The 25,401-nt window shown below is 38.9% G+C and overlaps 1 long non-coding RNA gene across 2 annotated transcripts in view; it reads right to left on the bottom strand.

Moving 5' to 3' along the window:
• Positions 1 to 25,401, bottom strand: part of LOC144614050 (uncharacterized) — a 254,684-nt gene that overhangs the window by 165,554 nt on the left and 63,729 nt on the right. For both annotated transcript variants that reach the window (XR_013551582.2, XR_013551581.1), the window contains exon 2: positions 14,339 to 14,483. This is a non-coding gene — a long non-coding RNA (uncharacterized LOC144614050). The remainder of the gene's footprint in view (positions 1 to 14,338; positions 14,484 to 25,401) is intronic.

Here is a 25,401-nt window from a genome sequence, read left to right as displayed (position 1 = left end):
ATTTTATTTAATTTCGGGAACCTCAGACCCCAGCACAAGGCCAGGAACATGAGAATAGCTCTAAAACCAAATAGTTGCTCAACTATATATATATATATATATATATATATATATATATATATATATATCAATCAAATAGTTATGATATAAAATAGGATACACATTTTTAAAAAGTTTCTTTCCTTTTGAAAGCTGCCACATCCATTTATTGTTCATATTCCCACGTGAGGCTACTGCTTTAAAAATGCAACCAGATTCATTGTTTTCATTTATACTGAGTGTCCATAACTATGTAAGGAGCAATAAATTAAATTAAATATTGTACATGTCAATAGTCAATCTGGATAATTCAATTGAAAATACACTGAACTCTTATTTGACTTCACAGGAATTTAAGTAACTTCATTAAATTTGTAATTTAGTGGATGAAAAGAAAAGCACAGTGCACTGAAGCACTAACAGCCTCCCCTTGTTTCTTCTTTCCTCGGGTTTCTGTGTACACAGATCCTTAGAGGTTTACTTACAGGTACAACTTGATCCTCCAGGAAATGTCCATCAAACATCTCTAAACCCCAAGAATGGAAGTATCCCCTACTGGTTCCTATTGCCCAAGAACTTCTTTTCTGATTTAGGATATTCCAACTTTTCTGTTTTTATCTTAGGAAAACATCAATGGAGCATACGGGATAGTTCAGTTTTTTTTTTCTTTGACTCCTCAAATGATGTCTTGAAACTTATGTTATGACCATACCGCACTCAAAACATATCCACCACAAAGGATACAAAAATACTGATTCAAAGGGGCACATGCATCCCAATGTTTATAACAGCATTATCATCAACAGCCAAACTATGGAAAGAGCCCAAATGTTCACTGACCGATGAACGAATAAAAAAGATGTGATATGTATGTATGTATGTATGAATACACACACACACACACACACACACACACACTAGACTATTACTCAGCCATCAAAAAGAATGAAATCTTGCCATTTGCAATGACATGGATGGAGCTAGAGAGTATTATGTTAAACAAAATAAGTCAGAGAAAGAAAACTAACATGATTTCACTGATATGTGGAATTTAGGGAACAAAACAGATCAACATAGGTGAAAGAAAAAAGATAGGGAGGCAAACCACGAGAGAGACTCTTAACTACAGAGAACAAACTGAGGGTTGCTGGAGGGGAAATGGGCAGGGGGATGGGCTAAATGCATGATGGGTATTAAGGACATTGGTTGTGATGAGCACTGGCTGTTATATGTAAATGATGAATCACTAAGTTCTACTCCTGAAACTAATATTAAACTATATGTTAAATAACTAGAATTTAAATAAAAACTTGAAACATTAGGGGGGAAAAAAAACCATATGGGCCAGAAGTTCATGAGGGTGTCACACTTCACTTTCATAGATGCTATCCATGTCCTGGAGACAGGGCAGCTGTGTTTATCACCTATAAAGCACAAACTAAATGTAGATTATGGAACTATGTCACTGAGGAATCAGTAACCAAGGCAAGGAGAGATGTCCATGTCGGTTATTAAGATATCCATTACAGTGGAAAGACTTGCTTTATAAAAGAACCACAACAGAAAAATGGGAATTTATCAGAAGTGATACTTTTACATTGCTATGCCCATAATTCCTACAATGAAAATACCTCACTAATACAATTTGTAATCTTTGATGAACTAGAAAATGTCTTTGTTCCCACTACCATTCACTTCCTGTTTTTGTGAACTGGGGATAAAATGACCAACTTAAGCTTCACTTCACTAATTTGATTCCAGTTAATGCCCCAAGGGGAGCTATCAGCATGTCTCTTCCAATTGCCTCCTAGGGAACAAGAGAGAAATATTTGGCCTATTAAAAACAATGGACGCATTCACTTCTGTACTGGCCTGATGGGGACCCTGTGCTTCCGTTTACAACTGCCAGGTTCATTCAGCTCTTTGATTACCTTCTATCAGTGTGTTCACAACCAATTCAAACCAATAGTGGGAGACAATTAAATTCACTGAAAGAGCAGTTTTTATGGTCACACCTGCCTAATGTCACCCAGTCTTTTTTCATGCACATGTAATTAATACTGTTCAATGCCAATAACTAAGACTTCCAGCAATATAGAGTATGGTGGTAAGAACTCTGTTACTACCAGGGACTGAGCCAGGCCTGGGTTTGTGTTCCAGCTGACACACTTAGTACCCGTCTGCCATTTCAAATACTGTGACTCAATATACCTTCAATAGTCATGCTGTCTTCTAAAATAAACAGAATGATGAAAGAATAGCAAGAAATATAATGATTACACTTGCTTTTGTATTAATAGTTACTGTCACTTGAAGCACTGTCACTGAAAGTCACTGCTTTTCAATATAGGCAGGGGCAGAGGAGCACTTTGAACTAGACATCTGTTCTTCAAAGACTCATTTGAGTCATCTCTCTTATAAAAGATGAGCATGTACCTCTGCTCTGGCAGAAGAATATAATAGAAACATTTGTGCCTTACTAAGTCAAACCCCTTATAATACCCATTGGCAACTGGGCTGGTTTCTAGGAGAAAAGGTGAACCAATCTGCAGAAGGGTCTGATACACTCAAACCCTGTTCCCTGATTCAAAGTCAGGAAGATCAATGATGGCAGACCAGGGTGGTCCAGAATAAGACCCACAGGAAAAAAAGGCAAGCCCTCTAGAATAAAACTCTCTGTGGAAAGGTTAGCAATCCGAGCTCAAAGGCCTGAGATTCAGAAGTCAGGGGGCATGGAAATAACAATGCAGACCTAGAAGTCTCTCAGGACCCAGACATCCAAGCACAATGTTGTGTTTAGAGGACATTTGACTATAGACTAAAGAACATATGAGTATGGACTTAAGAATGATCTTGGAGCTCAACCATAAGGCACCACAGTGGTTGGCACATGAGTCTGGACCACTGTCATATTGCAAAGGGAAACATCAATATTCATGGGATACTAGAGCACCCAGCTTCAACAGCAGTGCTAGGAGTTAATAGAAAGCAATGTCCAAGACTTCTCGTTTCCCTCTAATTCTGGCATTAGAAGAAGAAATAACCTTAATTTCAAGAAGGTAAGCCTTTGGTAAGCCTTTGGAAAAACACGGGACATCTTTCTACTAGAATATCTGGGGTCTGAAATAATTAACCTGACAAAATTAAGGTGATATGACCATATTTGTACCCTAAATTAATAAAGTAAGCTACAATGGTTACACTGCAAAGGTTACAGTGCAAATGGTTACAAAGGCAGGATCTACACAGCCCAACTGGAGAAAGGACCAAGCACTGGCCTGTTGAAGAAGCTATGCCGGCAACAAACATACAACAATCTCCCAGCAGCATAGAACTGCCACCTTCTAAACCCATACATTTAGTTTATTATCTCCTTTGTTAGATTGCCAGTTAAGGTGGAAATCTGGGCATATCCCATTCCCAATGCCAATGTAGATTACTTAAAAATTTTTAATAGTATGAAAAGTATATGACATCTTCACACAAGAAACACTGATGTATGCAAAGGAAACTAGACGGAAGGGAAGGCTGACCATTCCCATGACTTCTCTTATGTGCTGGATGAATTTACTTAACAAGTAAGTGGAAGAGAGCTCAACAGAACCAACTGAGAAGGATAAGCAATTGAGGGAGGCAAAAGTGGTCTTGTGGGGTCATCGTACATCACATTTAACTCCCATCTGAGCCTTTAGAAAAACCATGGGTGCTAGAGACCACATCAAGACAGGACTCTGGGAGGGACTTACTCCTCCTAGCTCCCATCTAGGGGACTACTATGCTTGCCCTTGTACAGGGGCACTGCCATGACTAGCTCATTTTGCCACACATAAAAATATGGAATTGCCCGTATTGAAGTCTGATTGCCACAACAAACATGGAAATAAATGCTGGTTCTAGCTCCGACTCTTTCCCTACTAGGATGCTAAATCTTTAAACTAATTGGTAGCTTAAAGCTCAAGACAACCTAACATTTTCATTTTCTCTTTCTTCTTTATTTATGTCTGAAATATTTAAACAAGGATCCATATTCCCTCCATTAGACCCACTTCAACTCCCAGCAGATCACAGGTATTGACATTCTTCTGTAGGAAAAGCAAACAGGGGGAAAAAATCAGCAAACATGTAAAGTTATAAAATAAATCAAATTAAGGAGAAGGAACCACCTGAGGAATCAGAGCAAGTATGAAATATGTTTGAAATATGTGACCACCAGAAACAAGAATTTTAGGCATTTCCCAATACACATTCTCAAAAGATGAGTTGAGAAAAATGTTCACACATACATGAAACCACAACAGACCCTTAAGAAGTCATGGGGTGCCTGGGTGGTTCACTCGGTTAAGTGTCCAACTTTTGATTTTGGCTTATAATCTTTTGATTTTGATTATAATCTCACAATCTTGAGATCAAGCCCTGAGTTGGGTGTGGAGCCTGCTTAAGATATTCTCTCTCTCTCTCTCTCTCCCTCCCTCCCTCCAACTCTTCTCCCCTCTTGTGCACGTGTGCGTGCTCTCTATCTAAAAAAAAAAAATTTTTTTAAAAAGTCACAATAGCCTGATGTCAAAAAAAATGAAGAAAACAACACACACTGTAATAAAAACATGCAGTGAAAACACCATGATGGATATAAGGAGTAACTGATCAGATCCTTCTAAAATGGATTACAGGGCACCTGGGTGGCTCAGACCAACTCTTTGATTTCAGCTCAGGTCATATCTCGAGGTTTGTGAGCTCACGCCTCACATGGGGCTCTGCACTGGTGGTGCAGAGCCTGCTTGGGATTCTCTCTCCCTTTCTCTCGCTTCCCCTCCCCACTCACTTCCCCTCTCTCTCTCTCTCTTAAAATAAATAAACTTAAAAAAATGTAATCAGGATTATAGAAATAAGATTGTAGAATTCAAAATATTCTCCCACAAATTCAGGAGAAATTGATTAACAGGCTAATTTAATGAAAGAAAGGGTAAGATATATGGAGAGATTAGAATTTTATCTATGTCAGATGTAAAAACGGAGAAGAGAGAGAAGAAATAACTGTTTAAAATTAGAAGCCAATGTCTTAAGATGAAGAATTCATTTTTGCAAATCCCAAAGCCTAAAAGAGTACTAGGCAAAATTATTTAGATGTAACCTAGATAAAATTTTGAAGTTCAAGACTTGTGAAAAAATATGCAAGAAAACAATCAGAAATAAAAGTGATGTGCGAAAGAGCAAATATCAGATTGGTCTCAATCTTTATGAACCGAATTTTGAGGGAAAAAAGTATATCACATCTATTCAAGTAGTTATCTTCAAAGACAAAAAGAAATTTCAGAAATTTAAATATTCTGAAATTAAAACACTTATGTACTCTTCATGAAAAAAACATCTAGAGTATATATATAACTGAAAATGAAAGCAAAAATTCAAGAAAAGAAAAATTGATATTATAAAAGAAAGTAGTTAGTGAAATACAGTCTAGTTAACATTTGGACAAAAAATTAATGTAAATGTCAAATTATCATTAAAAGGCTGTATGTTGTCCAATGTAAAAATGATAATTGTTTAATAATCTGGATTTAAAACTCCAATTTACAACAAAGAGCAGTAAGTGGAGAGAGGAAGCAGGAAGTAAAGGCATAGTAAGTTTCCCAAAGAAAGGAGTGGGCTCAGAAGAGCCAATGTTGCTTTTCTCTTTGAACTCCAAGTTCAAAGTCATGTCAATAGCTTGAAATTGGCCTGGGGGGAAGCATTTACACCACCGAAATCAGCAAATATTACCAATAAGGCTTTTCTTTTTTTCCTCAGAGAGCCACTATTGTCCCACAGGGTATAGTCAAATACCTAGTCTTTTTTTTTTATTTTATATTTTTATAGTGTGGTAAAACACACATAACATAAAATTCACAATTTTAACCATTTTTAAGCATGCAATTCAGTGGCATTAAGTACTTTCACAATGCTGTACAACCACCATCACACCATTTAAGAAAGTCTTAAAGTAGTCAAGTAACTTAAACTTACCAATCCAGCCAAAAGGACATGAAGTAAAAGGCAATTTCATCAGGAACTGAAAACCCAGTGTCTAGAGAATCAGACAATAGGATGGACTCAAGGCTGTGGGCAGTAAACAAATATCATGGAGCTGCATGGCTTTCCATTACAATGGCTATGGTCAGGAGCTGGGGTGGGAATTTTGCCTCCTTAATGTACCTAGCTAGGGATAGGGGTTGTAGAGGAGAAGATGTGGTCTCAAGAGATTCAGGCTGACTCTACATTTCAAACATTCCCCTAACTTAGCCCTTTTATCTTTTGAATCAAACAAACCAGAAAGGTGCAAGAGTAGTTTCCAACATGGGCAATATACTGGAATCGCCACATCAACTCTTAAAAAGCAGAAAGGTGCAAGAATAGTTTCCAACATAGGCAATATACTGGAATCACCAGATCAACTCTTAAAAAGCACTGATACCCAGGCCCACCCAGACCAATTGCAACAGAATCTGTGGGAATGTAGCCAGGACTGAGAGCCACCAGTGTAAAGCCACAACTTTCAGTAAGGGACTGCAAACCTGCATGAGTCTGCATCAGGTAAGGGACTCCCCCCTCTACTGTAACTTACCTTGTGAACATCATTCCAGGGAGTCAGAAACCACAGAGGGAAAGAACATGAAATGGAAAGACACACAGTTCATAAACTGAGCATCAAATTGACAAGGAAAGCAATGGAGGCACCTCCCGAAGCACCACCTCAGCCAAGATTAAGCCAGTAATTTAAATCCAAATTAGAAATTGGCTAAATCTTCCACCGGTTTCATTTCTTCCACTCAGTTCTTTCTGCTGTTTTTGGCTTTGTTTTCTCCCTAGAGGTGATCTCTGTGGATTGTGCCAAACAAGTCTATTCTGATCGATTCACTGCTATTAAGATATTTTCTAAGATTACCCAGCCTCTGTGGGATTATTCAGAGAATTTCCAAACCATTCAGAGGTAGCAAACCTATAAAATGCTGGAATGCATTATCAGAAGGCTGCTGTAAGATACCAGTTAATAATACATTGTCTTCCCACAAATGGGCTAGGACAGAAGCCCTGAATAGCCCAGGATGTTACTGAAGTTGGTTTCAGCTGGCTGCCAATGCTTCTCAAAATAAATGTACAGCCCAGTCCACTTGAAAGATGAAACATTAGAAACAGGTCCTAGTCTGAGCTCTGTACTCTCCTTGAGAAGGTGGAAAAGGAAAGTGAACCAGCAATAATTCTCCTAGAAAACAGAAGCCAATATGGGAAGCTTTGGCCAAACCTAGGCCAGCTGTGTGGCACCAACTACCCTTGAAATATTTATTACCAGATGAGACACTTGTTATGGGTTGCACTGTGTCTCCCAAAACGATGTTGAAGTCTTAATCCCTGGTACCTGTAAATGTGATCTTATTTGCAACTAGGGTCTTTGCAGATGATCAAGTTAAGGCAAGGTCATTAAGATGGGCCCTAATCCAATATGACTGGTGCCCTTATAAACCAGGGAAATTCTGATAAAGAGACAAACATTTACAGAGGGAGGATGACGTGAAGACACAGAGAGAACATCATCAGCAAGCTAAGGACCACCTGAGGCCACCAAAAGCTAAGAGAGCAGGCACTGAACAGAGACTCCCTCCTAGCTCTCAGAAGGAACCAACCCAGCTGACACCCTGATTTCTGACTTCTGGCCTCCAGAACGAAGATAATAAATCCCCGGGTCTAAGTGACCAGGTTTGTTGTACTTTGTTACAGCAGCCCTGGGAAACTAATACAATCATCAAAATACAGTATTGGTTTAAAACCTGGTGGACCATTCAAAACCAGACCACTAATCCAGAGGACTAGGTAAAAAGAGGCATTCAAATATGTAATTCGAAGAAGGCAGGCACCAAACAGAAGTGATTAGAGAAAGCTAACAGGGTGGAGGAAACAGAACCAGGAGCAATCACAACACTGAAGAGGAAATTAGTTTCACTTCCTGAACATGGATTTAGAGGCCAGGTACTGCCCTCGGTGCTGGGGATTCGAGAGCAAATAAGGAGTTACTCATCATCTGCCCTGCTAGCCTTTTGTAGATATGGTGTGCCAAGATAGTAAGCAAAGCACTTTGGGATCAAAGGGGTGGGGGAGGCTCACAGAGCAACCTGGGATTTGGGGAAGACTTCCTGGAAAATAGGATATCTAAGCTCAATCTTGAAGGATGAGAAATGGACAGGATGGGCCAAAAGATGCCCATTTTCATAAAGAATCCAAGGGCCTCTTGATAGAGTGTCTAACAGGATGTGATTTTTTTTAAGAGGAAAGAGGCACAATCTTCACATACACATTTGAACATAAAACACCACAAGTTTGTCACCTTCAGAGCTGCAAAACACCCAAAGTAATAACCAGCAGAAACAGTCACTACATTGTAGAGCAGAGGAAACTGTGACCAGTGGGAGAAACCGACCTCAGCATGTGGGGGTATGAGGGCAGGAGGAATAAAAGTACATGTGCCATGCTGTATTTGTTCATGATACACATGAGACACCCCACCTTTGAGAACTACCAGAAAAACATAGAGAACTTTGCAGGAACTCATGACAGCAAGTGGGAGCAAGTCAGAGAAACTACAGCAAAAATGAAAATAATAAGGATCCCATAGGGTCGTTGTAAGAAATGAAAAAAGAATAAGTAATATTTCAAAGCAATTGGGATATATCACCCCCACTCCATCTATCAATGTTTGATCCTATCTGCATCTGTGTTTATCATCTTATGTTGTCATCATTCTCAATTACCAATATTCATTTCTTGAAAGCAACCTATTTTGGGAATGATGGCTCTGTAACACGAATGAGACTGATTTAATGACTGGCGAGTAGCAATCTAATGGGGATCATGGTGGCTGCAAGCCTGAGCACAGACAGGAATGGCATGGACCTCCTTTGTGCTGCAGCGCTCGGCTAATTGGGTCTAATGGAGGAGCTGGAGGTATTCTCCTTACGTTTTCCTAATGATATTAATGTCTTCATGAGCTTAATGAAACTGCTAACATGGGCCGACTGTGAATGGTTTTGTGTATAATATAAAACCATGTATTCTGAGTCTTATCCAAACACTAGGGATTATTACTGTTGTGGCTCGTTTTCTCTATAAAATCAAGGATGGTTGGGGGGTGGGGGGGGGGGCTTATTTTTCCTTCTAAGAGCCAGAATCAAAGACCACTAAGGATCTGATTTGATTCAGAAATTCCTAGACTGCTAGGTGGACACCATCTGGGGGCGGGGGGGGGGGGGGGGGGTGCAGCGTGGGGTCGTTAAAACTATAGCCCTGGTTTGGTCATATCCTTTATGGTCTCTACTGCCCCCTGCTGGCCTGAAGAGGGAGGAGCGGATCTCCAGCACCCCCATGGGAGATGGAAAGCACCTGAAGACAAGATAAAATATAAACAGCTATTATTTACTATCACTTACTATGTGCTTTCTAATTTAATACTCACAACATTCCTGTGGGGTAGGTCTTGTTATTGCCATTTTACAGATGCAGAAACCTATGTTCAACTAGTAAGCCAAGTTACCCAAGGACACAGAGCTTATAAGTGGCAGAACCAGGACAAGGGATAAATCTGTCTGGCTCATAACTGTCGTTACACTCCCACCAGGGCATATAGTACAGTAAAAGTACCCATACTTCAAAACCAGATAAACTTGAGTTTTGGGTTTTTTTTATTTTTTTTAACATTTATTTATTTTTGAGAGAGAGACAGAGCGTGAGCGGGGTCGGGGCAGAGAGAGAGAGAGAGAGAGAGAGAGAGAGAGAGAGAGACAGAATCTGAAGCAGGCTCCAGGCTCTGAACTTTGAGCTGTCAGCACAGAGCCTGATGCGGGGCTCGAACTCATGAACCATGAGATCATGACCTGAGCTGAAGTCGGATGCTTAACCGACTGAGCCACCCAGGCGCCCGAAGTTTTGATTTTAATCCCCCAACTTAAGAGCTGTCTAACATAAACTTTCAATAAGTTATTAAATCTATTTAAATTTGCTGAACTTGTTTTCTTTATCTGTATAATGTGAATCATACCTACCTTGGAGGATTGTTGTGAGGGTTAATAATAAAGTAAGCAAAAGATAGGACCTAGAGTACAGTGGCTGCCCAACAGATGGTGGGTCCTATTTGGAGCTAGAGACAGAAGGTGGACAAGCATCAGCCTTCCTGTGGCTCGGTGGCTGGTTCACTCAGGTCCCCAGGAGGTTTGTAACTCAAAGCTCAAAAAATACCAGAATGCTCAAGTAATGATGCCAATATATCTGAATGGCTCGTTAACACTTACAAACCACTTTTGTGTATATTTTATTTGATCTTCACAAATATGTAACTACAGATGCATAAATATGCCACAATTAATTGAAGAAATTCACAATATGCCCAGCATTACTCTAAGCATATAAAATACATTGCTGAATTTCACCTTCATAACAATCCCACAGGTTGGTATTATTTTTCCCATTGTCTAGATGCAGAAACTGAGGATCAGAAAGGTCAAGTAACCACCCCAGAATCACACTGTACTAAGTAGCTGAGCCAAGACTTGAACACTGGCCAATCTGACCACAGAGCTCATTTCTCATAACCTTCAAGATACACTGCCTTCTTCTGAAGCAGGCAGGGCAAGTATTACATTTTTACTATACACATAGAGATGTTCTGATTCGCATTAAGGTAAACAACTTGTTTTAGTACTCACAAGTTGTATTCGTGAAAATTAAGCCTGAATGGTGACCAGGGGTGTCATTTAGACATTGGCACAAGAAGGTTCCAGGTGTGTCAGGTTTGCAATGTGACATCTGGAGAAGAACCTTATGAAACTACTCATTATCCAAAAGTATTAACATCCAAAGATAAATTCATAATAATGGAAAAAACCAATTATTCACTGAAACTGGAATGAGCAATGAGGCATGAAAAAAATATATTATCTTTTTGCAAATATGGCCCAGTACTTTTACTATAAATTAAAATCTATGATAAATTGCAAATAAATTAGATGGACATCTGCAGCAGAGATTAAATAACCAAAGAAAAACTGCACATTTGGGGAATTTTAAGAACATGGAAACCACCTAAGAGAGATGGCTTTCCTTGCAGATTGTTTAGTGGATCCATTTCTTATCTAAAATCTTTTAAAGAACAATTGTGATGGCTCCCACTCACTAGCTCCTTTGAATATGAAGGATTTTCTAAGAACTAGACAGTGAGGACAGGTACCTCCAGCAGTTAATACAGAAAATGCCATTGTCATAATGTCAGATACATAAGGACACCGCAACTCAGGGACTATAATACAGATATATAACGTCTACATACAAATTTATCAAGTTGTGAATACAAGTCTGAAACTTGTAACCATAACATATAGCAAATCAGAATGGAAAGGGAGGCCTTCATAAATATTAATTTCTTCATCTTTAAAAATGGCTTAGGTGTCTATATATCTCAAGATCAGCTTCGCATTTAAAATGAACAGTGAAAAGAGGGGCACCTTGGTGGCTCAGTCGGTTAAGCATCTGACTTTGGCTCAGGTCATGATTTCACAAAGAATTTGAGTTCAAGCCCTGCATTGGGCTCTGTGCTGACAGCTCAGAGCCTGGAGCCTGCTTCAGATTGATTCTGTGTCTCTCTGGAGCCTGCTTCGGATTCTGTGTCTCCCTTTCTCTCTGCCCCTCCCCTGCTCATGCTCTGTTTCTCTCTCTCTCAAAAATGAATAAACATCAAAAAAAATTTTAATGCACAGTGAAAAGAATGGAAATAATATATAAATATAAATAAATTAACATTTTGTTTCTTAAAAATTGTATATAAAGGAAAACACTTGTTAAATTACTGGAGATCTTGCTATTTAAAATAAACCTGTGGCTTCTCCCTTCCCTTTTATAAAGTGAAAATAACTTAATGTTCTTCAGTCCCTGTTGTTTTATTTTTAATTTTAACTTACGTTTTTCTTTTATTTTAAATATTTCTATTTCTTCAACAAAGGCTTTGAAGTCCAATAAATAAAGTGTACTAACTGAGAAAAGTCTTCCTGAAACACAAACTTTCCTGCTTTGCAAGGGGAGTTACCCTTTCTGTGACCACAGCATGAATAAAGACACACTTGGACATTTAGCAACACTGAGCCAGGAAGTTGCCTACATCTCATAAACCACTATGAGTCACCACAACTTCAGAACAAGACAGAGAAATAGCAAGTGTCCACAGTTAAGAAGGAAATCTCCTATCTATGGTGAGAGATGCTTTCATGTAGGGAGCAAAGGCAGCCTTGCCAACCAATGGACTTCCCAAATTCCCAGCCTCTCCTCTCCACACCTGTAGCATTTCCTGACCAATGGAGAAGCATAATTTTATCCTATACACCTCCCTTCACAGGTTATTATTTCTGCTCTTTCCCATTCCTGTTGATTGTATCATGTATGTAAGACTTTCTTCTATCCCCAATAGTGAGTCTCTTGGCAAAGCTAAAGGCTTTTCTTTAGTTGTCTCTTGAGACGTACAGAAACTGGGAGTTGGGAAAGCTCTGTTTAGAAGAGCCAAAGCAGACCTAGGTGCTCTCCATACTTTGGGTTGGACCATGGCCCCTGAAGCAGGCAAATGGGCCCAGAGTGTCCATGTGTCAGAACAAAGCCTTATCTTCCTTCCAGCAAGGAAGCTTTCAAAACCCAGCCAGTACAGTAGCTGTCCACCAGACCAAAGTAAATGTCCAGATTCAACTTCATATGTATGTATGTAGGAGGATAATTTTCACATTTTACTGTGTACTTTCGTCTGGGTGAATAAAATCTCTTCTAGAAAAGAAGGTTGGGAGAAATGCTTTTATTTTCAGAAATTCTTAAAGGGTAAAATCTACCCACACAGCCTAGAGAAGGAAATCAATCAATCCGACACCAGAGCTAAGATTTCACTATATAGTAAGTGTGAGCTGGGAGGGAAGCATGGCAGGGATTCACTTGCCTCCTACATGGTCTCACTGGGAGCCAAGACTGCATTCCATAGTAGGACACTCCAGGCAGCCCTCTGTTCTGCCTCTGAACATAAGAAGTCTAACCCAGGAAGCAAGTCTAACCCAGGAAGCAAGACACATCATTCTACAGCACCTTCCTGAACTGCAGTTTATAAAATGGGATTAGTGTTTTTTTCTAACTGTATAACATTGACTAAATGTTAATGAGTATTATTATTATCTGGAATAAATACACTAGAACTTAAAAAGGAAATGTGCCAAGTTGTATGGTGCATTGTGAAGACTGGACCTAAATTTAGAAGACCTAGGCTCTCGCACTGCTATATACTACCATGTTCCCAGTGTTCTCTCTGGTTCTCAGTTTCCTCGTCTGTAAAACAAAGTGATTCAAAGTTGTGAACTGGCAGTCCCTGGAATGACTGCCCTGTTTCTCAAAAGTTTAATTTAATCATATTTAAATGGAGGACATGCTGTCCAGGCGGCCAGAGCCCCATCACTTTTTTTTCTCATAACTGATCCTCCTTTACACATTTATGAAACCAACCTAGCCCTGAAAAATTTGGGCTAGAAATGCTAAAATCTCAAAGAATATTTCCCAGTCTTAAAAAAAAAGAAAAAAAAAACTACAGTGTTTTCACCCAAGCAGCCACAGCTAGTATTTCCTTGTTCCCTCCCTATTTGAATATCTCAGCTTGAGCTACATTTTGAAAATGAAGAGATAAAGGCAGTCCAGCACGAGGAAGGAAAGTATTGTAAAGTATGACACTGGGACGTGTCATGCCACATCATGGAGATGTAAACAGTCGTGCATGACTATACAGAAGAGTGTAGGGGGAGAAGTAAAGGGAATAGAAAAATTGAGGTGAGAGGCTTAGCAAGAGGCCAACACTGAAAAGAGTTGTGAGCTAGGCTGAAAACCCTGAACTCTGTCCCAAAAACTGAAAAGAGATGGTGGGGGGAAGGGGAGAGGGAGGTCACTGAAGGTTTTTAACCTGTTGGATTTCTATTTTAAGCCTCTCTACTCGAGAGGCTGCATGGAAGACAGACAAGTACTTTCCCCCACCAGCATAAAGTACTTTCCCCATTAGTAAAATAAGTTGTGTAGAACAAGGGTTCACACTGCTGGCTGCATATTAGAATCACCTGAGAAACTTGTAAAAGCACTGCTAACCTAGCCTGATGCTAAGAGATTTTTATTTAGTTGAGGGGGTAGAAACAGGTACGGTATTTTTTCTTAAATGCTGAAACCTTAAAGATTCTTCTCGCTCTGAAATTCTATCAACTGTGTCAAAGGAGGTTCTTACCATTCAAAGTGAAGCGTGGTAAAAGCCACTTCCTTTATATCCTCAGACCCCAAATCTGGAACAACGTTTGGAAAGTACCTCCAAACAACTTATATCACTCTTCTTCTTTAAATTGGTTTAATCCTTGAGCGTATCAAGCTTCTCTCTGAAAAAGCACAGGATTATTTCAGAGAATGATTTCAAACTCCTATTTTAGAATTTCACACTGTTAAATCATTTAGAAGTGAAAGAATACCAGCACCTCCCAAATAAATGGAAAACTAAAATGAAATATAACAAAGTCTATTCACATCTTATAAGGGATTGTTTTTAATCAATCAGTCAATGAGAATATACATAAAACCTGAGTCTGTGTAATATTTCCCAAAATGAGTTACTCCAGCCTGGTAGGAAAGCAGCTCTCTACTCATTTTCTGCCTCTCTCTTCCCCTAGCTTGAACCTGAAGACATTTGCTTGTTTGCTTGCTTGCCAGTTTTCAAAGCTATTGAGCACTTCCTATGAGCCAAGCATTGTGCCAAGGACTTTACAAATATACATCACCATTTTATTAATGTAGAAACTGAAAAGAGGAAAAATAACTCCCTCAACAACACAGAGCTGGTAAGAAGCAATGCTAGAATTTGAACCCAAGTTCATCCTCCCAAACCCATGTGCTTCACCATCACCCTGCAGGGTAGGCCATTCCTCCCTACTCTCTAATGACATCTTGCCATCTACCCACACCCCCCACACCCTCCCTGACCTGTGGATGATTCCACTTTGAGTTCACTCGAAGGATGTGAAGAGGTAAATTAAGAATAGACACACATATAACCCAGGTCATCTGATCCTCTCTCAGAATGCTGAAGCAGGGTGCCCTCTGCTGTTAAAGATGATGTAGATGTGGGTTAAGAACCGAGGGCCAGGAAGATTCAGAGGGCCTCCTTATAATAAGGAGACCAAAGCTTGAGATGAATTTGTCCCTTATAAACAAACAACTGTACCTCCTGCTCACAAAGAAAACGCTTCTGCTCCATGGGTCTATCCCAAAAAAAAGCCTTCAACTAAAAGAAGCAAGACTTCCATGTCAGTTTTCAAAATTTTGTCCAAATTCAAGGCACAGAATCATTACAGTGGTCCTGATATCAGCCTCCAGTCCTCTAGTTTGATGTTATTTTCCTGTGTTCAGGCTGTTCGCATTAAACGGAAGCTGTGACCTCTATGGCTACCGCCCTCTTCTAACTGCGATTGTGAGAAGGAATGTCTCCTTATATTAGGCATTAAAATGATGCTGAACTTGCTGCTAAGAATCCACAGCCTTGGATGCTTTCTTTCTTTACTCAGAAATTATAAAACATTTAGGGACCCCTGGGGCAAGTTAATCATAAAATATTCAGCAACATCTGTGCCCTATTATTTACTGACAGACTAAACCCAGAAAATATGGCGCCTGTATCGCCGGCTGCCCTTCATCACGTGGGCGCGCACACGTTGGCTGGAGGCGCTGTTCTGCAGTCCTTTGCCTCTTTCTCACTCAGCCCTTCTCCCCAGCACCTCAGTCATGGGCTACCAGTACAAGCCGAAGATTAGAGTCTCCCCAGGCAAAGCAATTTCTAACAAATGGCTCCCGGTCCTGCGGGGATACTGCTGTGTGCCTCGCCTCAGGAATTTACCCAGGTGAGTGGCAGGAAGATTCGATCACAGCCTGTGGAGGGAACTGCAGTGACCCCGGTGAGAGCGCCCCCTGGAGCCTGTGCACAGGCACGCACATGCGCAAGCTTCAGGCTGCTCTGCTCCAGAAACAGAATCCCATAGGAAGGGTTACAGACTAGAGGTTAAGGCACTTGCATTCTGTCAGACAGTCAATAAACGCACAATCAACACCTCCTCTGTGCCGGGTGCAGTGCTGGGCTCTGGCTTCTGGTCCTGACTGTGCTGCCTTATGACCCTAATACCGTGATCCTCAGTGTGGGTTTCAGGATGGAGGGTGAGGGGAACAAGATAGCCACGTGGAGCGCTGTTGTAAACTACATGGCCCTTCTTATTACCAAATTCTGATAAACAGCTCCCCTCTCCACCACACTCCCCTCCCACTCCCAGCTACATTTTTATTTTGGAAAAAGTTCCTCACAGTATATAGCTGGTCCCTTCAAGAACTATGAATTAGATCCTTTGTAAGCAGAGTGACCATACATACACCCAATTTGTCCAGGACAGTTCCAATTGACATCTGTTCTCCTATTTTATTAATAACATCCTTTTTCCCTCTCAGAGGTGTCCCAGTTTAGGAATGTACTTTATATGGTCACCCTTTATAAGGGCCTTTCCAGATTTAATGTGACTTTCACACACCCATACCAAAGATTTCAGGGCTTCTAGAAACTTCCCCACAAAAATCTCCCTAACTATATTTTAAGAGTCCCAACTGAGAAGTCTCATCACATTGTGTTTCTATCAGACAACATTGCTATAGACCCTTGCTGCTTAAAGTGTCCTTCACAGACCAACAACTTGAATATCACCTGGAAGCTATTAGAAAACAGGAGCTCAGGCCCCATCACAGGTCCACTGAATTAGAATCTGCAGTTAAACAATATCCCCAGGTGATTCATCTCTACACTGAAGTTTGAAAAGTACATAGGACTGGAATAGACATTTTTCCAAAGAAGACATACAGATGGTAAACAGACACTTGAAGAGATGCTCAACATCACTCATCATCATGGAAATACAAGTCAAAATCACAATGAGATATCACCTTACACCTGTCAGAATGGATAGAATCAAAAAGAAATAACACGTGTTGGTGAGAAAGGAGAAAAAAGAAAATGGGAGAAAAAGGAACCCTCATGCACTGCTGGTGGGAATGTAAACTGGTGCAGCTACTGTGGAAAATAATATGGAAGTTCCTCAAAAAATAAAAATAGAAATACCATATGATCCAGAAGTACCATATAATACCAATTCTACTATTTACCCAAAGAAAACAAAAATACTAACTCAAAAAGATATATGCACCCCTATATGTATTGCAGCATTATTTACAATAGCCAAGACCTGGAAGCAACCCAAGTGTCCACTGATAGATGAATGGATAAAGAAAATGTAATATATGTGTACACACACACACACTCACACACACATATATATTACTCAGCCATTTAAAAAAAAAAAATGAGATCTTGCCATTTGCAACAACATGGATGGACCTAGAGAATATTATGCTAAGTGAAATAAGTGTGACAAATACCATATGATTTCACTTATATGTGGAACCTAAAAAACAACATGAACAAACAAAGCAGAAATAGACCCATAAATACAGAGAACTGATGGCTGCCAGAGGGGAGTGGGATGGGGAGTGGGGGATGGGGAAAATGGGTGAAGGTGAGTGGGAGATACAGGCTTCCAGTTATGGAATGAAAAAGTCGTGGGGCGCCTGGGTGGCGCAGTCGGTTAAGCGTCCGACTTCAGCCAGGTCACGATCTCACGGTCCGTGAGTTCGAGCCCCGCGTCAGGCTCTGGGCTGATGGCTCGGAGCCTGGAGCCTGTTTCCGATTCTGTGTCTCCCTCTCTCTCTGCCCCTCCCCCGTTCATGCTCTGTCTCTCTCTGTCCCAAAAATAAATAAAAAACGTTGAAAAAAAAAAAAATTTAAAAAAAATAAATAAATAAATAAAAAAATAAAAAAAATAAAAAAAAAAAGAAAAAGTCGTGAGGATGAAGGGTACAGCCTAGAGAATATAGTTAGTGGTACTATAATAGCTTTGAATGTTGACAGATGGTAGCTACATTTCTGGTGAGCACAGGATAATGTTTAGAATTGTCAAATCACTGTGCTGTACACCGGAAACTAATGTAACACTGTGTGTCAACTACAATTTTAAAAATCTCATTACATTAAAAAATTTTTGAAAAGCACAGTTCAGGGGTCAAATTTTTTTCTTTAAAAGGCTGGATCATGTGGTGCTGAGTGGTTCAGTCAGTTAAGTGGTCGATTCTGGATTTCCACTCAGGTCTGATCTCACAATTCCTGAGTGTCGGGCTCTGAGCTCACGGAGCATGCTTCAGATCTTCTGACTCCCTTTTCTGGCTCTCCCCCACTTGTGCATACGTGCGCGCGCCTCTCTCTCTCAAAAATAAACGTTAAAAAAATTTTTTTAATAAATAAAAGGCTGGATCATAAATAATTCAGGCTTTATGGGTGATACAGTCTCTATCACAACTACTAAACTCTGTCATTGTATTATATATAAATGAATGAGTGTGGCTGTGTTCCCTTGAAACTATTTACTGGAGCACCTGGGTGGCTCAGTCGGTTGAGCCACCGGCTTCGGCTCAGGTCATGATCTCACGGTTTGTGAGTTTAACCCCCACGTTGGGCTCTGTGCTGACAGCACAGAACCTGCCTCCGATTCTGTGTCTCCCTCTCTCTCTGTTCCTCCCCTACTTGTGCTCTGTCTCTCTGTCTCTGTCTCCCTCTCTCTCTCTCTCTCAAAAATAAACATTTAAAAAAAAAATTTTTTTTAAAGAAACTATTTGCTGAAACAGGCCATATATTTACTATGGGCTAGACCAGTGGTTTCTCAAATGTTAGTATTCATTAGCATCACTCTGGGAACCTGTTAAAACTTGCTTGCTCATCCTTGCCCTCAGTTTCTGATCAGGTTTAAGCAAGGGTCTGGGAATTTGCATTTCAAGCAAGTTTCCAGGTGATGCCAAAGCTGCTGGACCAGAGACCACAACTTGAGAATCACGACTCTAGAGTTGTGATTTTCAACTCTAGCTGTACGTTAGAGTTATTCAGGAGTCTTTTGAAAAATACCCAAGCCTGGGTCTCACTCCAGACCAATCAAATCACAGTCTCTAAGGGCATTGATACTTTTTAAAAGCTCCCTAGGTAATTTGAATGAGCATCCCAGTATGTACACATTACAAAATTACCTTCTATTCCCTAAATGACAATGGCAAAGCATTAGGAAGACAGAAATGTTAATGAACCAATTTACAATTATCTGTGAAAAACCTGCACCTTAACACACAAAGACAAGAATTTTACAAGGGGATGTCTTCTTAAGACTCTCAAAGTGGTAAAACCTACAATGTGACTAAGCACAATTTAACACTTTCAGGTTGTTTGGGGAGGTTTTTTTTTTTATTATTATTTATTTTGACGGGGGAGGGGCAGAGAGAGGGAGACAGAGAATCCCAAGCAGGCTTTGTGCTGCAGGGCTCAATCTCACAAAGCTTGAGATCATGATCTGAGCAGAAATGAAAAGTTGTATGCTCAATGGACTGAGCCACTCAGGCACCCCTGGGGAGTTATTTTTAAATGAACAGAAAGAAATATAGGTTATCAGGATTTCCTTCCCATGCTGTTTTGGTATTCCATTTCACAAATAAACAACTCAACAGCAAGTACCAAGACTTGACTCCTAGTTCTGAGCTTGCAAGTCAACCAGCTGTGTGACCTTGGATAAGTCTCTTGAGCTTGTGCTTTCTTGACTGTAAAATGAGAGGGTTTGGCTTGTGTCCCCTCCAGCTCTACATGTTTTTGCTTTATGATTTGCATTTTATGAATCACGACTTTCTGTAAACATTTCAAGATTTTTCTCTCTGGCAGTAGCAGCGGGTATTGTGTCCATAGGATCAGGCCAAGAGTGAAAGCAACTGCTTATACAGAGATGCCCTGCATGTGATTTTTGTTTATGGGGTAGCAAATTCTGAGCACCATGGAACTTGCCATCTTGGTGGACCACCCTTAGAAATCAGAATCATGGCCAGGGTCAGTATCAGGTGGAGATTTCACCTACTGTGCCAAGCTCTCACCTACTTTGAATAGTGATATTGATGCATGGGAAGAAAGGAGAATGAATAACCTTAACCATGGACAAAGAGAATAAAAACTGTCTTAGGATATAGGAGGCTTTATCCTTGGGCTGAGGAAAGAACAGAACAGATGCAAGAGAAGTCAACAGAGATATCTCAGCAACTGTATGAGAATAGAGGTCACGTGGGAAATGACAATTGCTACATTCAGTGGGACAGGGAATAAGAACACTCATGAACCAGAGGAAAATAGAAAGAAAGGCGGTAGTCATATGTATGACTTCCTGCATCTATGTTTCAGGGCTAAGTCTCTTGAAAATAGTCCAAATGCCCTTAGAAAGTCCTATAAATGCACAATAAGATCAATTCTGATTCTTTGGGAAAACCCAGTGAACAAAGGTGCCCCTGCTACTAGACAGACTTTGGACATTAGGAATCATAATTTCTATATGGGCTTTTAAGGAAGACATTTTATTAACTTACTTCACTAGATGTCCTTTCTACTGAATAGTCTTTTCTATATCATACACGATGGGAACTAGTTTTCCAATTAGATATTTAACTTTTACTACTCTAAATAATCTCAATTGAACAAGGAATTAATTAAATGGATATAGTGAAAAAGCAAGTGGAATGATCACTAACAGCAATCTTGTAATTCCATCTTTTATCAACAACGTGTGAATCAGTGTAGGTTAAGCCAGTCTCTTTCTTCCCATGAAGTCCTCTCTGGATTCATAAAGTAGAAACTTTCACCAACACATCCACCCTCTTGAGGAACTTCCATCAACAACTCCACCCTCTTGATCTTCGGGAAGAGAAGAGAAGCAACTTATCTGATTGTTGAAAATGGGATAAAATGCATAGCTCATGCATATCTTTGGTTGAGTCTCGAGAACTAAAATAAGATTCTAAAAACTGAAAATTATGGATTTGGCTGAATATTACTAAGCATTCCTATTACAGTAGGGAGGAAATCTGAAAAAGATATGAAAGTGACAGTTACTGAAGAAAACAAGCATTACATGTTTATTCTCCAATAAAGTACATATTAGATTAGCACTTATTTTTCTTTTTAATCTGAAATGTGATACTATCTTGTACATTAATCTCCCACTTTTTTTTTCCACATAATATTGTATCATTGGAATCCATACAGTTCAAAATATGTAAATCTGGTTTACTCTTTTTAATTTTGGTATAACAGTTTGTAGTAAAGATTATTATAATCAATCCAACTATTCTCCTATTAATGTTCATTCAAGTTGTTTCCAGCTTGGGGTTTTTTTTTTGCCAGTACAAACAACACTAAATAAATATCCTTATTCATATATCCTTAAACACTTGCACTTCTGCTCTTTATTATAAATTACAAAAAGGGATTACAAGATCAGATGATATCATGTATTTTACACCTTCACAGATATTGCCAGATGCTTTCCCATCAACTTCTAGCAATTCAAATTCCACCCAGCAATGTACAACTACCCATTTTGTATTTTCACCAACACTTAGTGTTTCCAAAGTTTCCCATTTTTACCACACTAATTGTTTCTTATTTCCCTGAGTACGGGTGAAATAAGCATCTTTTCATGTCTTTACTAGCTATCTGTATTCTTCTGTGAATTATCTGTGCATATACTTTGCCCATTTTTATTAGGTCATTTGCCTTATTCTTATCCATTTATAGGAAGCCTTTGTTTATCAAGCTTCTTAAATTTTGTCCATCATAGATGTTGAAATATTTTTTTTCCTTTTTGTCTTCTAGCCTTTGCTTTCATTTATGTTATACTTAAACATACAAATGTTGATGTTTTTTGAAATTTATTACATTAGTCTCTTATTGCAATTGGGTTTCCTGTTAGGAAGTTCTCTCTACCCATGGTTATGAAAATATACTCCTAAATTTCATTATTCTATATTTCTACACTGAAATCTTTATGTATATATACATATATATATATATATATATATATATATATATATGTGTGTGTGTATGTGTGTGTGTGTGTGTGTGTGTGTAAATCATAAATTTATAGTACCTGACTTCAGAGCAATTTGGCAAGGTATCAAGTTCTTTTAAATATATATAAACTATGGGGTGCCTGGGTGGCTCAGTTGGTTAAGCGACATGGCTCAGGTCAGGATCTCACCATTCATAGTTTGAAATCTGCGTCAGGCTCTGTGCTGACAGCTTGGAGCCTGGAGCCCGCTTCAGATTCTGTGTCTCCCTCTCTCTCTACCTGCCCATGCTTGCACTGTGTGTGTGTGTCTCTCTCTCAAAAATAAACATTTTTTAAAAAGCATATATAAATATATATAAATATATATATATATATATAAATATATATATATATATATATATGCAATTTAATTTCTAAGAATTTGTCCTAAGGAAATAACTCATGTGCCCAAATATTTCTGTACAACAATAGTCACAGGAAAGAGGTAATCTAAAATGTCCAAAATCAGAAGATAGGTAAAATAAACTATGCTATTTATAATAGATTTTGTAATAGAATTTTATACAGATATTAAAATTTGGTTCATAAATATTTTACAACTCCTTTGTAATATATAGCAAATATATATTAAGTGAAAAGAAGTATAAAATACCAAATATCATTTGACTACATTTTTGCACAAAGATAAAGTAAAAGATCAGAGGGATATATACCAAAATGTTCTACTCTTAAAAGAGTGGTTTGCACCTTGTCCACATTCATTATTTAATCCTCTGCAAGATTTGGGGTTGAGATTATAGGTCATGTTATTTTTCTTGTCTCTGTTTCCTTTTTCCTCTACAATTAGCATATGTTGCTCTTGTACTTAAAAAAAGAATACCAAAAAAAAAAAAAGAATACAATAATTTCAAAAGTAAAAAGAGTGAGCCTCCAAACCCAGTATGTATTCTGGTCCTATGTTTCTTCTCAATCTGCTTCAAAACAGTCGTATTTCAGTTAATTGCTACTTCTCTTCTCTTTTCCCTGGTGCAGATATCATGTGGACACACGGCAGATTTATAATTACTCATCCTCTGTTCAACACGTCTATTATTTTCATCATGGCTCTAGTAGGTGTGTGTCATGTGGGCAACCATGGAAAAACAATGAAGCAGCTCATCAACACTGCTGCAGAGTCAAACAGGAAATGAAAGGCTAAGTTGAGACGAGGCATCATTTGTAGCCAGTATATCCAGAATTTCAGCTTTTGTGTAGAGAGAAAAATTAGGGGGAAATTGGAATTGCATTTACTGTCCATATGTTAGAATAAACAAAGAGAGCTTGTCTGCTCACCTACTCCCTCCCACCGCAATACAATTTGTGCTATCATTTTATACATTTGCTTTGCTTATGCAGAAAATAAAACAGACATGCTATTTCTTGTTCTGTTTCCTCTTCTATCTCAGTAATGTAACTTCAGCCCTATCAACTGGCCCTGTTTGACCAGTGCCTAGAACCACAGGCTTCTCTTAAACCTTGAGGCAAAAGCACAATTCATTCGGCTCTGTTGTCCTCTCCTGAAGTCAATTATTCTACTGGGAAAGAGTAGTTTGCTCCTAGATCCCATTCACTCTTTAGTCATCCATAGAATCAAAGCATGTTGGAACTCAAAAGGTCTTAGATAATAATAGCTATCATTTAGAGTGCTTACTACATATTCAGTATTCTGAGAGTCATGCATAAAAATTAACACACTTAATCCTGACCACTCTCAAGTAGGTTCTATCTTCATTACAAAGATCAGAGAAATGAGGCACAGAGAGGTTAGATTAAATTGCCTGTGTCACACAAAAAAATATTCTAGGATTGGAACACATGTTGTCTGGCACCGAAGTCCCCTTAACCCCCATGCTCTGCTTCCCCATCATCATTTGTACATCAGGTCCTCATGGAGACTACCAAGTAGCATTCTCACTGTGGAAAAATTAGAAAGCACGGAATACAGAAGCAATCCATCATTCATGTATCTGTCTTTTATTTTCATTTATGGTGTTTCTGACATAAGGGAAAAATTTACTCTTTATGTGCCATACCTTTCCATTGTATATTTTCTGCCTGTGGTAGCATACTTAGATTTCATGCCTCTATATGATATATGGATATAGATAGTCACCTATATGTACTTCAGTTTTTCTACATTTATTTACTTATTCTATATCCTATTTATTTCACTCCTTTTGAAACATTTATATCTCTAATTCAAGTAGAATTTATTTTGATGTGGTATGATGTAACATTTCCAAAATTGTTTAATCAATGTCTAGCCTGATTTATGACACATTCAATCTTTTCTTGCTGATTTTAAATGTAACCTTTATCACATGAATATATTTCAGGACTCTTCCTCTATTCCATCAATATGTGTCTCATTAGGACTTTTTATTTTCCATATTCTAACTTTTAATGCATTTTAATATTTCATTGGGGGACAACCATGTAAATTATCATTCCTTTATAAAATTTTCCTCAATATTTGGAAAATAATTGTTATCACTTAATATAACTTCTCATTCAAGCAATCCCTATCAAAATAACACCAGCATTCTTCACAGAGCTAGAAAAAACAATCCTAAAATTTGTATGGAACCAGAAAAGATCCAAAATAGCCAAAACAATCTTGAAAAAGAAAACCAAAGCTAGAGGCATCACAATCCCAAACTTCAAGATGTATTACAAAGCTGTAATCATCAAGATAGTATGGTACTGGCACAAAAACAGACTCAGATCAATGAAACATAATAGAGAACCCAGAAATGGACCCACAGACATATGGCCAACTAATCTTTGACAAAGCAGGAAAGAATATACAATGGAATAAAGACAGTCTCTTCAGCAAATGGTGCTGGGAAAACTGGACAGCAACATGAAGAAAAATGAACCTAGACCACTTTCTTATACCATACACAAAAATAAACTCAAAATGGATGAAAGACCTAAATGTAAGACAGGAAGCCATCAAAATCCTAGAGGAGAAAGCAGGCAAAAACCTCTTTGACCTCAGCCGCAGCAACTTCTTACTCAACACATCTCTGGAGGCAAAGGAAACAAGCAAAAATGAACTACTGGGACCTCATCAAAATAAAAACCTTCTGCACAGCGAAGGAAAAAATCAACAAAACTAAAAGGCAACCGACGGAATGGGAGAAGATATTTGCAAACTACCTATGAGATAAAGGGTTAGTATACAAAAGCTACAAAGAAACTATCAAACTCAACACCCCAAAAACACATAATCCAGTGAAGAAATGGGCAA

This window comes from Panthera onca, chromosome D4 (assembly GCF_046562875.1).
Source record: "Panthera onca isolate mPanOnc1 chromosome D4, mPanOnc1 haplotype 2, whole genome shotgun sequence".
Classification (NCBI taxonomy): domain Eukaryota; kingdom Metazoa; phylum Chordata; class Mammalia; order Carnivora; family Felidae; genus Panthera; species Panthera onca.
Note: the sequence above shows the minus strand (reverse complement) of the source record. Positions and strands in the feature narration are given on the sequence as shown.